Here is a 17500-nt window from a genome sequence, read left to right on the forward strand (position 1 = left end):
AGAGAGAGAGAGAGACCAAGCCCCCCACCCAACACACACACACATACGCAGAAGGAGCAAGAAAGGACACATACACACAAATGATGATGTGGGCGAAGAGTTCTTTGTGCCTTTCAATGTCTAACATTTTCAAATTCAAAACAGCGTCTCTCATATTCTGGTATACTGGAATTCCTCTACTACTATTGGCGGCTCTTGTTGTGCATTGTGTTGTAGTCCTGCCGCATTGCCTTTTTTTTTTCCCTGTGTGTGTGTGTGTGTGTGTGTGTGTAGATGGGGCATCTCCTATTTGTCAATAACGAAAAATAATTGTAAAACTGTGTGTAGAATGCAATCTAGAAGCTCCAACACTTTTCCCGGTCATTCCTTACCTTTGGCATATAATATTTTATGATTCTCCTCCCCAACATCAGAGGCAAAGTGTTGTGTGGGAATAACAGTTACCTCACCGCTCCATTAGCTCTCACAAGTAAATCCTTACAAATAAAATCTATCGAACACTTAACCATAAAGGGCTTTAGCAGTGGAACCACCGTTTTACTTCACTGTACACGAAAGTAAGATTCTGGAATAAAGAAACAGTTTTCCGGCATTAACATCGAGCTTCAATGGATTTTATAAAATAGATGGAATCCAGCCTCCTAAACTAATGTTTAATTTTAATGTTTAACATTTAATTAAATCAAACGTTAAATACTCATTATATAGTTGCACAATAGAAAGGTACAGAGTCAACATTTGTCGGAGAATAATGTTTACAGTAAAGTTCTATTCTTGCATCTGAGCACACATTTAGCACAGACACTGAACATCAGTCTTCATTTAGTTGCTATCACACGATTTTACATCAATGGCAGGCGTCCGCACGGTGCGGATACTGATAGCGATGGTTCACAATTCTTTGGCGCTGTTACTCACAGCTTATGTCTGCAATGTTATATGATGAAATATGTCCAGGGTAAATTCTCAACAATCGACAAAGATTGACCCAAGACAGAACATATTTGACCATAGAATGAAATATTACTAAGAGCATTATTATACGTAACATAATAGAAACTTCATATGGAAGAGAACGACATTGCGAGAGCAAACTACCGCTTTATTAATATCTCCATCTCGTGTAACAATAACATCAAAATAAAACAATGAGTAGTGCATTCCTTTGTGCCATATTCTAATTACGAAGCAGCTGAGTTGTGTTAATGCCGTACAGTGCTGCGGTGCCTCAGACTCGCGTAGACGTAAAAGTAATTCTAAGTAATTTAACGCAGTGGATGTGCTGAATATCTTAATCTCCTTTCTTTTGAAGCGCAACGGGTGCAGGATTCAAAGGATTTATACAAGGATCATAAAACTGAAAAATCTTACGATATATGAATAGATTAGGACTCACAGTAAAGGATTTAAGTTAAAAAAGGTTAAAAAATATATAACCAAGAGTTGATTCACCATTACAGGTGTGTACATAAGCACCATTAGAGCTGTCTACATGAGCATAATTACACAAGACCATTACAACATAAAGGGAAATGCAAGATTGCTGAAAATGTTTTATTAATCTACCACTGCATTTGAGAGCCTTTTTTTTTTTTTTCTCCAATCTTATCGAGTTGGAACCTGTTACTTCTAGTCCTATTCTGATTACTATCTCGACTTCATGAGCACTGCTACGCACTGCCCACGTAACCTTTAGTCAACATAAATAAATATGACCCTATACGACAACAAAAAACTATATCCCTATATCAACAACAAAAAAAAAAATACTCACTGATGGAAAACATGACGAAAAAAACTCAAAATTGAAATATTCCTGACTGATAAATAAAAAGGAAGATTTAAAAAAAAACGCAACAGAAAAGTGAAATATGTGTACGAAATCCTTTCTCTCCCTCATTAATTCATCTGCCACTTTGCTTTTGACAGTATCACGAATTCCCAAGAGTGACACATCGATTCCAGCTGTTAATCTATAAAATGAGCGAGGTGGCGTGACAGAAGCAGACCAGCCAGCGCAACACACTACAGCCAACATTGTGGTCATCCGGGTCGAAATCACGTGAGTATTTTTCTTTCCCTTTTATTTATGGTTCGCTCAGTCAGGCAGCCCAGTACTATACATGCACAGGCGCTCTCTAAACCCATGTGGCATGTGTGTATGCACCGGTCCACACACTACGTTACAAAACACAAAACAAAACCGAGGAAAATAAAATAAACTCTGAACATATTTCACGTCTGAACGGCGCAGACCTAGCCGGGGAGCGGGGGCCAAGATGTGTGGCTCTGCTGGTGCGTGGCGGCCCCGGGATTTTTGTTCAGCTCACACCGTTTTCTAAATTATATACCTCTCTCTCTCTCTCTCTCTCTCTCTCTCTCTCTCTCTCTCTCTCTCTCTCTCTCTCTCTCTCTCTCTCTCTCTCTCATGATACATATGAATGAAGCTGTCTTTTTATTCTTTCTTTTATTGCTTCAGCTCTGGGCTCGTATTACTGACATGAATTTTTTTGTTTATTTTTTTTGTTCTTTCATTTAAGTTTTCAAGCGACTGCCTAATTAATTTTCTTTGGCGACTGCCCCGATGTTTGTGTATATAATTACATGCTGCTGACAAGCTTTACATCTTTCACAAGAATGCACATGAAATCTAACGAATAAGCTGTGAAGAATTTGTTCTTTATGAAAACGATGTACTTTTCAGTAGGAAGCTTTAAAAGAAGATCAGATAAATTAATGATTGAGTATGATAGGTGGAAGTAAGTAGGTAGTATTTACGTTTCATAAAAGGACTGCAATGTGTAGGCCTGATAGCTTCTTATGTTTTTTATGGCTTCTTGCAGCTTCCCTTATTTTCTTATTTGCTTATGTTCTTATCATCAGAGAACAAAACAAAGGGATTACCCTTCAAAATAGTAGCTTTACATTTATGAATCTACAAGCAAAGTCACACAGCAAAACCACAGGCACAGGGGAGGGGGACCATATAACAATAAATTTGTCCGTATGTAAGCGGACAGCACTGGGGAGAGCGGGAACAGGGAGGCGGATGGATGGATTTCCCCCGCCCCGCGAGTGGCAATCACTGGTCCCAGCACGGCACTTGGGCACACCTCCCTGCTCCGTGCCAGGGACGAGTCAATATTTGTTCACGTGCAAGAGTGTGGCGGAGAGAGTGTGCTGGGGCGGAGTGAGTGTGCTATGGTGCTAGGTAGAGTGCTGGGTAAGTCCCGCCGCCACTACCCATCCCCACCCCAAAAACCCCTCTCATCCCTCTCCTCCGGTCCCCTTCCCCCCCCTTTACGGCACCCTGGGGTCGCCTCACGCTGGGTGACGAAGAATATCACGCTGTGGGAGGAAGAGACTCACGCCGCGGGGGGGAGGTAGAGGTTAACAGAGATAATTACTTTGTCAAAGGCTGCGAAATTATGGAGAGCAGAAAGAGAAAGAGAGAGAGAGAGAGAGAGAGAGAGAGAGAGAGAGAGAGAGAGAGAGAGAGAGAGAGAGAACAGACATACACACACTGGCAGACTGAACGCAGACACACAAAAACGCACAACAAAACAAAAGCAAAAAAGCCCATGCACTTCCTCATTGTAAAACAGAAGCGTCCACAGATGAAAATAAATAATACATCTAGTATAAAACATTTCAGTTCCTCGTTATTCGTGTGGTGGATGAACGACCTTGGGGATCCATACCTTCGTATTAGACAGAAATTCATCTCTGAGTTCCACGCAAAGGACACTGCAGGAAAGTATTCACAAGTAGCGACCACAGGGCAGAAGAGAGAGAGAGAGAGAGAGAGAGAGAGAGAGAGAGAGAGAGAGAGAGAGAGAGAGAGAGAGAGAGAGAGAGAGAGAGAGAGAGAGAGAGAGAGAGAGAATGAAAAAAAGGTATTCACAATCACCACCCCTCTCCTCCACACACTTGACAGGAAGAGAGAGAGAGAGAGAGGAGAAAAAAAAAAAGAAAAGGAGAAGGAAGTATTTTCATGCAGAGACCACTCGGCACCAGCACGGAGGCACGGAGGCGACGAAAGGCTGCGGTGGAAACAATCATAAATCACACCTGGTTGCCCTTTGGGTCGGAGGCGCGGCGTGGGGTGTCTGTGCCTCCCTCGCAACGATCCCCACCCCTCAATCCTCAACAACCCCTGCCCGTCGGCCCTCGCCCAGCAGCATCGCAGAGAGCCACGGAACACAAACATGCGGTGAATTCCAGAAAGCATATACATGGTGAACACAACAGTAAAAATAAATAAATAAATAAATAAATAATAAAGAAAATAAAAAAGAGAAAAAAAATGTGTAAAAGAAAAACATTCAGAAGATTGATCAAGTCGCCTTCATTAGCCGAACCATATTTCTCGAAAGTTTTACGTGATTGTATTGAAATTGCATTCTTTTTCCCCTAAAAAGTACATTTCCATCATGTTCCGTTTACTAAACATAAACTTGTAATTTTCCAGACAAGTCAAATTTCCTTTATATATTTATTTATCCATTTCTCTATTTCGTGAACTGGCAAATTCCTGTCTTCCATGTCTTTTCATGCAACTACAGTTGACTATAACTGATACTACGAGTATGTTCCACTTTGCTTTCCCGGGAAAACGCTTTCTTGTCGTCGAGTCAGTTATAACACGGAATCAGAAATTTGTGTTTAGCTGTTTCCTATACCAGGTTGAACAGGTTCAAGTTTAGAAATATAACGACTGTGGCATTCAGTCCATTTGTTAGTAGTGCTTGTTACCGGATAGATGAGGCCTTGGTTAAGAAGCTTAGATGAAAATAACGAACTCAGTCCAAATAGAGAAGGAAGTCCATGGAAATACTTATAAAGACATTGTATACACCAGACAGAAAAAGAGAGAGAGAGAGAGAGAGAGAGAGAGAGAGAGAGAGAGAGAGAGAGAGAGAGAGAGAGAGAGAGAGAGAGAGAGAGAGAGAGAGAGAGAGAGATGAGAGAGAGAGAGAGAGAGAGAATTACAGATAGAAAAACACACACACATACACACACACACACACACACACACACACACACACACACAGAGAGAGAGCACCGTGAGCAGACCACTAAGGATCAGGAAAAATCACCAGACTAAGAAAACTCCATGACTATCAATTATTCTCCCAGCATTCCCACAACCCATAACGCTCGCCTCCCACTCAACATGTAACATGACCAACACAACACTTCGACCTTCCCCTTCCCCAACCTCTCGCAGGCAGACACCAGCACATGCAGGGCAACACGAGCCTCGGTCACGGCAGCTCAGTCTGAAGGCACCAAAGCACTGCACGAATTATGTCATCGAATCTATCCTCGGAATATGGTTCTACACTTCCTGTTTTGTGTTCTTGTGATGCCGGTTCTGATTCCCGACATGCCAGATGAAAGGTGCTGCCTAGGGCCTTCGTCTGGCTAGCATTCACTCACATTATCTCCCTCTTATATTATGTCACCCTTGACATTACAGGATATTACGGTAGACTATTAATTTCCGGTACAGTCATTGTCAATAGCCAAATACCATGCTCATTCCCACCGTGTTTATCGTCCTCCCTCACTCTTCGTTCCTCTTACTGCTTACAGTCTTCTTGCAAAACCTCGACAACTGATAGATTCTTAGCAGACCAGAGGACATACTATTGAGGGAAGACGCAAAACAATGTGAAGTAAATGGAAGTTATTCGACATCCAACCACGGCTGTATTACATTATTTTGTGCTTAAATTTCGAAGTTAGCTGTAGGCACGCAGTTTGAGTCTTTAAATACATAATATCACAGCACTACGTTACTTTATGGTGGTGTTCTTATCCATAAGTGGTCTTAGCTTGTTTCTTGTCCAAAATACACAACGCGGACTGTATTTTTTTTCCGGAAACTTGTGGCGTGCGAAGGAAAAAAAGAAAACAAATAACGAGACACGCATTGACACGAAGACGCCTCTTTTAACTGTTAAAAGTTAGGCGCGGTAGGCGGCGAGAGACACGAGGTAAGCACACCGGAAAAAAACAAGGAGGAAGCAGGTAAAGAAGAGAACATCGCGAAGGATATTCCAGGAGAGGACAAGGCAGATAGGTGAGCCAAGGGGAGAAGGTGAGCCGAGTGAGGGATGGTCAGACCGGGCGAAGGTAGTTAGGATGGACAGGTGTATTTATGGCTGCCTCGGGAGTGCGTTCCTTTACCCGAGGCTGCTGATGGTGAGTTGGGGGAAAGAAGGAGACGAGGAGTGGTGATAGTATGTGTGTGGGGGAGACGGGTTAAGGGGGTGATGATGGTGTGTATGGGTGAGGGGATGGTGTGTATGGGGAAGGGTGTGGTGATCGTGTGTGGGGAGGAAGAGAGGTGGTAATGATGTATGTGAAGGAAAGAAGTGATGTTTATGTGTGTGAGAGAGAGAGGGTGGTGATCGTGTGTGGAGAAGGAGGTTAGTGATGGTGTGTGTGAGGCAGAGGGATGGTGATTGTGTGTGGGGGAGAGGGGGTGGTGATGGTAAGAGGGGTGGTGATGTTTTTTTTTTGTTTCTTTTTTGCGTGAAAGGGTCACTGGCCAAGGGAAACAAAACCAAAGGTTCGTGATGGTGTATCTGGGGGAGAGGGGTGGTGATGGTGTGTGGGGAAGAGGGGTGGTGATGGTGTGTGGGGAAGAGGGGTGGTGATGGTGTGTGGGGAAGACGGGTGGTGATGGTGTGTGGGGAAGAAGGGTGGTGATGTTGTGTAGGGGAGAAAGTTAGTGATGGTGTGTGTGTGTGTGTGTGTGTGTGTGTGTGTGTGTGTGTGTGTGTGTGTGTGTGTGTGTGTGTGTGTGTGTGTGAGTATGTGTGTGTGTGGGGGGGAGAGGAGTGGTGATGGTGTGTGGGGGAGAGGGGTGGTGATACACGCCGCGACAAGGGTATGCAAATCAAGGTGTTCACAGTCTCCTCAAGTGTGAAGAGGATGAGCATTGAGAGAGTGTCCCCCCCTTGACGACTAATTAATGTTGCTTGAACCTGCTTATGTGTACAGGATGTTTGTTCCTGCCTGAAAGGAACGCTACACATAATGAAAGTCAGTTAGTAAATCGTATTCAGATCTTTGAATATAACTAAGAGGGCCTTTTTTTAACCAGTAAAACAATAAGAAGGGCTCTAGCTAAGGACAACAAAACTTGTAAGACCAAGTGAAGATGCCAGTCCATAAAGAAAATAATTATCATCTCTTTTTTTACTGACGACTGCAGGAGTACATTTCACAGCGCCTGCCTGTCGCCTGCGCCTCACCAGCTCATTGCCAAAGTTTGGCCTCGAGGCACAGCCGTTGTGTTTCATATTTGTGTTGATTCAATTACGAGCAAAGCTCGCCTGTCAGACGTGATCATAATTGCTAATGTTAAAGGTCGATAACTTCCACTTCACCTGCGGGGAGCGTTGACCTCTGAACAAATACTTGCCATTACCACGCGAGCTGTGGGACTTTTTTTTTTTTTTTTTTGCAGTTTACATAAGCCATCATTCAACAGATCGCTCTGTTGTTTTCGCTCAATAAGGTAAAAAGAGAAAAGGAAATAAGGGAAACATTTTTAACCACAGTGGCCTACATTCTATGTGTACGGGATGCTTCAAGTGAAGGTGAAGAGTTCACTCAGCATAATGCTGGTGCTCGTAAATGATACTGAAGGAAACGATATACAAGTCGTAAAGAAAATCTCAAAAGAAAAATAAAGTGGCATGTAGACTTTTAAACTATTCTAAAATAACCATCAAGATATTTCACAATTGGCAAACACTTTAAGATATGTACTCCCAGACGCTTCAGCGTCTTATCTCTACAACTCTTCACAGGCTCTTGTTGAAGTTATTGGAGTCTTCAAGAATTCTACTGATAGGTTTTACAAGGATTGCACACCCAAATAGGAAAAAAAAAATATCCATGAAAACCTGACATGATTTCTGTGGTTTTGAAAATAATGCTGAAGAAACTAAAGCCTTTAAGGATGTAACCGTAGGTCATTTGATAATTTAACTAAAGATGAAAGTTTCAGTATTTCTGTCAGATCTCCAAAGAAATTATTTCATTATCTTAATTTCTTGAAGTTATAGATTTTATTACAAACAACTATTTAACCAGCTTCAAATAGCATACGGAAACTGAGACCAGGTAATGATTATGTGGGCGTCATCGACAATTACATTTTTCCTACAGGAATTAAATGCCCCTGATGCAGACAAAAATCTAAATAAATATATTTATTTTTTAGAATATATATAAATTTTCGTTATTGTAGCTGATTATATATATATATATATATATATCAAACAAAACCCACGAGAGATTTGGTCATCACACACACACACACACACACACACACACACACACACTTTTCTCAGGTTCCATACCACAACAGGAACAATGAAATTCACCGAGGGATTTACGGCAGCGACGCGTGACAATATGGCGGCAAGGGAGCGGACACGGGCTAAAAGTGTAAACAGAATGCCGTCGCTGTGGTCTCGACAGGCGCAACTTGGAGTGAAAAATATATTTGCCTTTGTTGACTATGACGACAACATGAAAATTTTAATTGCCAACCAAATACCAAAGCCATGAAGAGAATGATATGCCGGAATATTTTTAGTCATAACAGCACGTGTGTTGAGCTTTAATAAATAACTCAGCCCCGTCCTGTGTGCATTTTTTTATGAACGACGAAAAAATAATACAAAACCCTATGAATCCTTTCAGATCACCTCCATTTTCATGTCTCTCTCTCTCTCTCTCTCTCTCTCTCTCTCTCTCTCTCTCTCTCTCTCTCTCTCTCTCTCTCTCTCTCTCTCTCTCTCTCTCTCTCTCTCTCTCTCTCTCTCTCTCTCTATATATATATATATATATATATATATATATATATATATATATATATATATATATATATATATATAACTACCTTGTCCAGTAAAACACTGCAGGAATCCCTTCTCTCCTCCAACTACATTAAATAAGCATGCGTGGTTACACCTGTACAGAGAATCATTGAGACTTAATCATCCTCTCGTTGGGAAATGATAACACAGTGCAACAATCCTGAAGCTTAACACTGTGTGTGACCTCAGACTGAAAGGCACTTTCGCTTTTTTTTATGTAAAATGTAAGTTTTTTTTTTTTTTTTTAGAGAGAGAGAGAGAGAAAGACACAGAGTCAACGTTCAGTATGTAACACTCAGTAAAAATAAACGTACCCCAGCCGTCCAACGCAATAGGTCATAGCTCCTAGTTAATTAATGAAGGGCAGGGGTTGGTATGTGGGACTGCCTGGTAATTGTGTTTCTGTTCTCCACGGCTATACGAGGACCTTCCCTGCTGTATACAAGAAACTCATTCCCCCAGTTAAAAGACTGCATACTCATGAATACAAGAGTGGGTTCTAAGTTAACTTAAAGTGGGCGAAACACTGCTCTATTTAGGGAAGAGTGGCCATCAGGTGAATTGCTTCTTTCTTGGCTAACAGGTGGTGCTACTATTATTTCATTCAACCCGTGGCTACCTATTAATTCTGGTGGTGGTCAATAGGTATGTTTTGTCTTCTTGCGACAGACAGGTGACAGGCGATGCTTTCAGTAATCAACGAGCGACACGATTTTTTTTTTCACAATATTTTTGTTTTCTACTGAAAATAGCACGATTCATTGCCTAGCTATGAGTGACATTATTCCTTCGCCAACACTGCACCATACGATCCCTTTGCTCAGGCGCCATGGTACTACGTACATATTTCTGAAGACTTCTCGCGTGTATCGTTGGCAACACTGACTTGTGCACAATATACCTTTTTTTTTCTTTTTCTGTGTGTATGTGTGTGTGTGTGTGTGTGTGTGTGTGTGTGTGTGTGTGTGTGTGTGTGTGTGTGTGTGTGTGTGTGTCTGTGGTAAGAGACGAAAATCCCGCTTTCCCACCAAGTCCCCAACAATGTAGGGAATAAGAACCGACAAAAATAGAAAACAGCCGCTTGACTCTTGATAAATTACTTTCTTTTCTTATATATGTCATTCTTATTATATGAGAGAGAGAGAGAGAGAGAGAGAGAGAGAGAGAGAGAGAGAGAGAGAGAGAGAGAGAGAGAAACCCTCACCTTCACTACCCTACGCCTCGTTTATATTATATAGCGTCATCCTGTCACGGTCAACCTCATGTGAACCAGGACGTTTCCACCTTTTTGTTCTTCCTTTGTGTTCCTGCATGTTTGGCTGTTCCCTTCGAGGTACTTTTCCCACCAGTCATTATTAACATCAAAGTAAAACAACTGGCGGTGTGGTCGTAGTAGATTTAAATTCCAGTAAAAATGCGCCGAGGAGAAGCGGGTATATAGGAAACGTGTGGTGAAATTGTTACTCTTGTTATGGTTGTTTTCCTTTTCTGATTCCTCTCTCTCTCTCTCTCTCTCTCTCTCTCTCTCTCTCTCTCTCTCTCTCTCTCTCTCTCTCTCTCTCTCTCTCTCTCTCTCTCTCTCTCAATTTTATGTACCCTCACCTTACCTGGAAAAAAGAAACAAAACACTAAGAGGACTATACATATCACGAACAGAGAGAGAGAGAGAGAGAGAGAGAGAGAGAGAGAGAGAGAGAGAGAGAGAGAGAGAGAGAGAGAGAGAGAGAGAGAGAGAGAGAGAGAGAGAGAGAGAGAGAGAGAGAGAGAGAGAGAGAGAGAGAGAGAGAGAGAGAGAGAGAGAGAGAGAGAGAGAGAGAGAGAGAGAGAGAGAGAGAGAGAGAGAGAGAGAGAGAGAGAGAGAGAGAGAGAGAGAGAGAGAGAGAGAGAGAGAGAGAGAGAGAGAGAGAGAGAGAGAGAGAGAGAGAGAGAGAGAGAGAGAGAGAGAGAGAGAGAGAGAGAGAGAGAGAGAGAGAGAGAGAGAGAGAGAGAGAGAGAGAGAGAGAGAGAGAGAGAGAGAGAGAGAGAGAGAGAGAGAGAGAGAGAGAGACAGAGGGAAAGAGAGAGACAGGGAAAGAGAGAGAGAATCTGTTTATATCTCAGTCAGTACATAAGAGTATGTAGGTCTATATTCACATGAATGTAAGCTAAGGTTAACAATTATAGCTTAAAATATTATGGGCCTGTAAAAATGTCATCATTAATGTGCCCTACGATGATGAAACAGATTGTGCAGAGAAATGAGGTGGCAAAAGCAGAGCCAGACACCACCAAGTCACTCCACCATGAAGATTCACTTCCCACTACGCATCTCATGTATGAACTTGCAGAGTAAGCCTGGTGGCTTCTTGCAGCTTCCCTTATTTCTTATGTTCTTATGTTCTAAGGGAGTATGTGACAGGCTCGCGGCAGAGATGATACTGTGATGCCCACCTAACACTTAAAAGAGTCCGTGCACTAGAAAATTTGATTCTATTACAACAAATAAGAGAGCTCTGTGCTTTCGCACAGAGAGCATCAAATCTCAGGCCTGGGTACACAGAGTGTAATGTCCACAGCAACACTGAAATACCTGTCTCAGCAAACACTTTCAAATGTGTACATGCAGTGGATGGGAAAATGAAAAACCAATCAAGAGAAAAATTAGAAGCAAGCAACCAGTAAAGCGAGAGGCAGAGTGGCTTAACTGCAGACGCCGTTTTATGAGAATGGAGTCATTTGCACTCTTGCTGACACGTCTTTTGCATTTATCAACCGAATTGTTGTGACACGCTATAAGACACTCTACAATCGTCACTTATATATATTCTTTTTAATAAAACGAAAAGAGCAATTAACAATATTTTTTTGACAAGCATAAAATGCAAATTTTCTTTGAGTATAATTATCAATTTTACGAGGATTGCATAAAAAGTAGTCATTCACAGAGCTAGATAAAATTCTTCCCTTACATGCATCGTGCCTAAGCAGTTGCAACTGGCTCATACAGATGTAAGGGGCATAAGCAGCTGCAAGAGGCCTAAGCAGCTGCAGGAGACCTAAGCAGCTGCAAGGGCCATAAGCAGCAGCAACTGACTCAAGTAGCAGCAAGGGGTCTAAGCAGCTGAAACTGGCTCGGACAGTTACAAGGGGCTTAAGGTACTGCAACTGGCTCAAGCAGCTGCAAGGGGCCTAAGTAGCCGCAATGAGCCTAAGCAGAAGCAACAAGCCTAAGAACTCGCTCAAGCACTTGCAAGGGTGTTCCTGTTGCTGGTGTGACAAATACCCGAGAAGGGGGCTAACCAGCTGAAACGAGCCTACCAACTGGTTCAAGAAGCTGCAAGGGCCTAACAGTTGGTTCAAGTAGCTGCAAGAGGCCTAAGCCGGTTCGTCATCTTGTAGATTATATGTATATGCTTTATTTTATTTATTGGCATTCACACCTCACTTAACGCACAAACGTATCATTTAACGCACAAGCGTAATAAAATACAATGTCTCTTCACTGTTAACTAACACAAAACGTGGATACAAAGCTTTACTGAGCGAACTGAATCGTGTTAGTATACCGACACTTCCTTACTCAACAGGTGTTTCTGCATATCACGGTCAGGAGAAAAAAGTACACACAACATTTCATAAAGACCCACCTTCAGCACGTACCAGTAATCATTACATTGCCGTTTCTTAAATAAATACGAGATCCCATCTGTATCAGTAGGTGGTTGTTCCTTCAGCTCAGACGAGGGACAGCTTCCTGTCTCTCCTTTCTTTCCCTCTACTCTCAGAAGAACACGGCTGTCAGAGGCGCCCAGGGAAGCAGCTGCCACCTGTTTGGCGGACCCGCCTCGCGCGTTAATGGCTCAGCGGCACCGCGCTGAGAGGAGCCAGTTTTTCTCCCTCAGACTACCGACATGAGGGTGACATTAACTTGGAAGTAATTTGCCTGAGCACCTGCTTCCTGCGTGCGTGGCTTGGCTACCATTTTATGCATACTTTCAGTGAAGTTGATTTTAGACAGTGCCTTTATCCTTTTTACGAAACCTCTGGCTCTGCTTATAGCTATCCATAGAAGCGTCACGTCTGCAAGGGGCAAATGGGGAGACCTTGAAGTCTTCACGTCAATAGGACAGCGTCTCTCATGTTATCCAGGGCCCGAATCTCACAGGAACCGGAATTCTCTGGTGAGGCGCCTCCATCACCTCTAACCTCACTCCGCTCCTCACGCCACCCCTCTCCCCGTCTGCCACCTCGAGAACACTCCAACACTGCGTAAAAACTGGTAATTCGTCTCAGTTCAGACAGGAGTGACGCCCTCTGACAGCTCCGTTCTTCCTCCATTCCTCTGCTCTCTCTCCCTTCCTCTACTTCCCTGCTCATTCATCACCCCTTTGCTCCTCCCTTCCACCACTTCTTATATTATTATTCTGTCCTTCCTTCTCCTCCCTTCTCTACTCCTCCTTTAGCCTTGCTCCTATCATTCACAAGGCAATAACGTTTTACGATTACTTTCCTTTCAACACTTTTTTTTTTGCTTCATTTCACAATGATGATAGCACCACTAATGTAAGAAAGTACCTCTGTTTTTTTCTTCTTCGAACTGTCCCTCCTCACAGTCTAGTCATGTTTGTTCCATTAACTACAAGTACTTTTTTTCTGGTGTCAAAATAATACCCTACTGCGTCTCGTAACTTTTCGCCAAGTGGCCCCACTCTCCTCCACCAGCTAAGTTTTTCCTCCTTGTCTTGCAGCAGAACTTGTCCTCTTTTCGCAAGGCTACTCACGCACTCCTCCAGAGACTGAATGGCGTGATGTTTCGAGGTATATACGCAGAGAGGATGAGGCACGCAAGCACGTAAACATGGAGGCCAGTTGTCCCAGAAACGTGCAGGAGTCGAGGAATCAAGCGTCACAGATTCCTTACGCCAGCTAACTTCACACGAGCATCCCCCCACACCCCCACCATATTCACACACATTGCTATATTCAGCTGTACGCTCAGGAATACACATGCATACATCCACAACCACACCCACACATACGCACACATACAGAGAGAGAGAGAGAGAGAGAGAGAGAGAGAGAGAGAGAGAGAGAGAGAGAGAGAGAGAGAGAGAGAGAGAGAGAGAGAGAGAGACCCACGTGCAGCAGCTCATACCCTCATATGGCAGATCAGGGAACACAGCTTAATGAGTCGGGGAGCTTCATCAGAGGGAGGCTGGATCAGGGAGGTCGTGGGGGCAAAGAGGGAGAAGCAAGGGTCGGAGGGGCAAAGGGGAAAGGCAAGGAGGTAGTCAGTGGGTGAACAGGTGACCAAAACCAGCTTATAACAGACGGGTAAGGCACAGAGCACAGCAACAGGTGTAGGTTAAGTTCAAGGTACATGGGTAAGCCAGTGGTTCTCAGTCTTTGTTGCCTTGTGGAGCACTAAAGGTACAACATCTTGGACTACGCCGCCGCGCCAGCCTTGCAGTCAGTGTAGTAAAGACCTGCGAAAAGGCACCGATTTAAGAATATACAAGTATCTGGGAAATTAGGCAGCGCACTTTGGTCACTATCGCAGCGCACAGTTTGCAAATCACTGGAATAAGGATATTTAGGTAAGATCGGACATGCAAGTTCAGAAAGGAATTCACGTAAAGTAGCAGCTGTGAGTGAGATATTTAATGTTGACCTTGGATGGATGTGTGTGTGTGTGTGTGTGTGTGTGTGTGTGTGTGTGTGTGTGTGTGTGTGTGTGTGTGAAGGCTTAAGAAAAAAACTACGCATATATTCCATCTCTCCTGCCACTCCAGCTCGTAGACAAGTAAAACAGGTGGCGGGGAACGTAAGGAAGGACTGGCACTCAGGCGATGGCGAAGATTAACAAAGGCAGGTAGGTAGACAGGTAGACAGGGAGAGAGAGAGGGAGAGAGAGAGAGAGAGAGAGAGAGAGAGAGAGAGAGAGAGAGAGAGAGAGAGAGAGAGAGAGAGAGAGAGAGAGAGAGAGAGAGAGAGAGAGAGAGAGGTATAGAAGGAGGTCGAGTGGATAGCTAGCAGATAGATTAGCAAATAGATAGTTAAGAAAGTAGTCAGCGTCATCGTTTTCAAAGGCGGGTTCAGGTTCCATATTTACACAAGTCAGTCTTTGTCACCTGATGGCGGAACACATCAAGGCGTGTTTTCTTACCTGAAGCTTGTCTAACAATTTTTTTGCTACATGTAATATTGTTCCTCTATCTGTATGCTATTACTTCTTCATCTTTGCACACTGATACTCTATCCCCTCTTTATCTTCTTACATTGATCCTCTACCTCTTTATCTTCGTACGCTGATTATCTCTCTTTACAATTGTACACTGAAGCTTTACATTCCTCCTTATCTTCGTACACTGATACTCTAACTTCCTCTTTTTCTTAAGTTCTTCTAGGTATATTTCTCCAACGAACATGTCAGACTGCCTTTCAAATAATTCCCGCCTTGATAAATTAGATTATTTCTTGATACTCTGGGTTGGGAGGAATCAGCATGGACAGAGCTTACTTGGATATTTTTTCTTTCCATCCTGAGCTTTTCCAGGTATATTTCACACATAAAAATGTTATCCACAAGCTTTCCCCACAAACAACAACCGCTTCAATACATTAGAATAGTTCATGACAGCTTGGGTTGGGAGGAAGCTTCATGGAAACTGATTTGCTTATTTACACAGAAACCTACATACAGTAGCATTTACTTCACAATATATAAAATCCTTAACCAAGCCACGCACTTCCAGTCTATCCACATCTCCAAAACTAACTCTGGGAGATAAACAAGTTAACAAATTAGCGAGTGAGGAGAATGAGGAGAGTGCGAGATGTAAAATTGAGCAGTCAAGTCAAGGAGATTAAAATGAGAATGAACAACGAGAGGCAAGGGGCGGAAGGAATAATAAATAAATACCTCAGCGACATTTAAGGCATGAGGGAGGGCAGGACCAGCTGACCTCCTGACTTCTGACCTTTCACTTCTCGCCTCCTCTTATGGGGAAGAGGGACGTAAAAAGTAAGAATGGTATATAAGATCAACGAGAGAGAGAGAGAGAGAGAGAGAGAGAGAGAGAGAGAGAGAGAGAGAGAGAGAGAGAGAGAGAGAGAGAGAGAGTGAGTGAGTGAGTGAGTGTGTGTGTGTGTGTGTGTGTGTGTGTGTGTGTGTGTGTGTGTGTGTGTGTGTGTGTGTGTGTGTGTGTGTGTGTGTGTCAGACAGGCAAACAGAGACGAAGAAGCGGAGACAAGGAGAAAGACGATAAAATATAGACCAAGAAACAGCCAGACAGACAATCAGAAAAATAAAGAAAGAAAGAAAGGAAGGAAAGAAGCAAAGGAACAGACAGACAAAGAAACGCTACACATCACTGAAAAAAAAGAAAAAATAAATAAATGAATACCTTCACAACACCTATAACAAATATATATCAAAACTCCTAGAAAACACACACACACACACACAAACACACACACACGTACAGCAGAGGAAAAGTTATCCCCAAGAATAGCACACTAGTAATAAAAAGATAAGTGAGCAAAGAGAACTACGTATGTAAGTCAAGGGGAGTAAAAATAAGTAAGACTGTCTGAGGAGAGGCGAAAGAAATGTTGTAGAAAACGAGAGCGAAAGAGTGACACGGGGAGAGAGAGAGAGAGAGAGAGAGAGAGAGAGAGAGAGAGAGAGAGAGAGAGAGAGAGAGAGAGAGAGAGAGAGAGAGAGAGATTAAGGAGCTGGGGAAAGTCGAGTGAACAGGGGTAAGCGTAAAAAGAAAGGGTGACTAAGTATTTTGAGAGAAAATCCGAGAGAAATAAAGGAAGGGGGAACGTAAGGATTGAGAGAGAGAGAGAGAGAGAGAGAGAGAGAGAGAGAGAGAGAGAGAGAGAGAGAGAGAGAGAGAGAATGCTCCCAATGAAGTTAATTTGTGAGCTACAATCAAATTAGAGAAGCAGAAAACAAAACACTGAAAAATAAAACCACGACTTCTTTAAAAATAACAGACCTTAAAAACAAAACACTGCATTATCATCTTATCATCATCATTATTTTCACAGTGTCTTCACGAACAACGATAATCAAATACGAAAATATTCAAAGAAATAAAAAAAAATATCACACACAAAAATACATAAAGAAATAAACTAATTACGAGAGTGTATCAATTATTTCTGGCCCACTTCGTCCCTTCCTCCTCCCACCTCTCTCTCTCTCTCTCTCTCTCTCTCTCTCTCTCTCTCTCTCTCTCTCTCTCTCTCTCTCTCTCTCTCTCTCTCTCTCTCTCTCAAACACACACACACGCACACACATACACTTACCCCTCTTCCTCTCCCTCTCTCCCTCTACCTTTCCCTCTTCCTCTCTCTCTCTCTCTCTCTCTCTCTCTCTCTCTCTCTCTCTCTCTCTCTCTCTCTCTCTCTCTCTCCCCCTCACCTCAGGTCATTTGTCGGTAGGACGGAGAAATAATAATAAGAGAACGTAATGAATAGGTAACGAGATGAGCTACGGCGAGGGAGAGACAAAAATAATGAAAGAAAGAGAAGTGAAAATAAAAGAATAAAGAATAACATATTGGAAGAAAAACTTGAAGCAGGAGGGTGAGGGAAAAGAGGAG

At 42.9% G+C, this 17500-nt stretch overlaps 1 long non-coding RNA gene across 1 annotated transcript in view; it reads right to left on the reverse strand.

Moving 5' to 3' along the window:
* LOC135108512 (uncharacterized) overlaps positions 1-17500 on the reverse strand; it is a 93784-nt gene that overhangs the window by 10337 nt on the left and 65947 nt on the right. The window lies entirely within an intron of this gene.

This window comes from Scylla paramamosain, chromosome 17 (genome assembly GCF_035594125.1).
Source record: "Scylla paramamosain isolate STU-SP2022 chromosome 17, ASM3559412v1, whole genome shotgun sequence".
Lineage (NCBI taxonomy): Eukaryota > Metazoa > Arthropoda > Malacostraca > Decapoda > Portunidae > Scylla > Scylla paramamosain.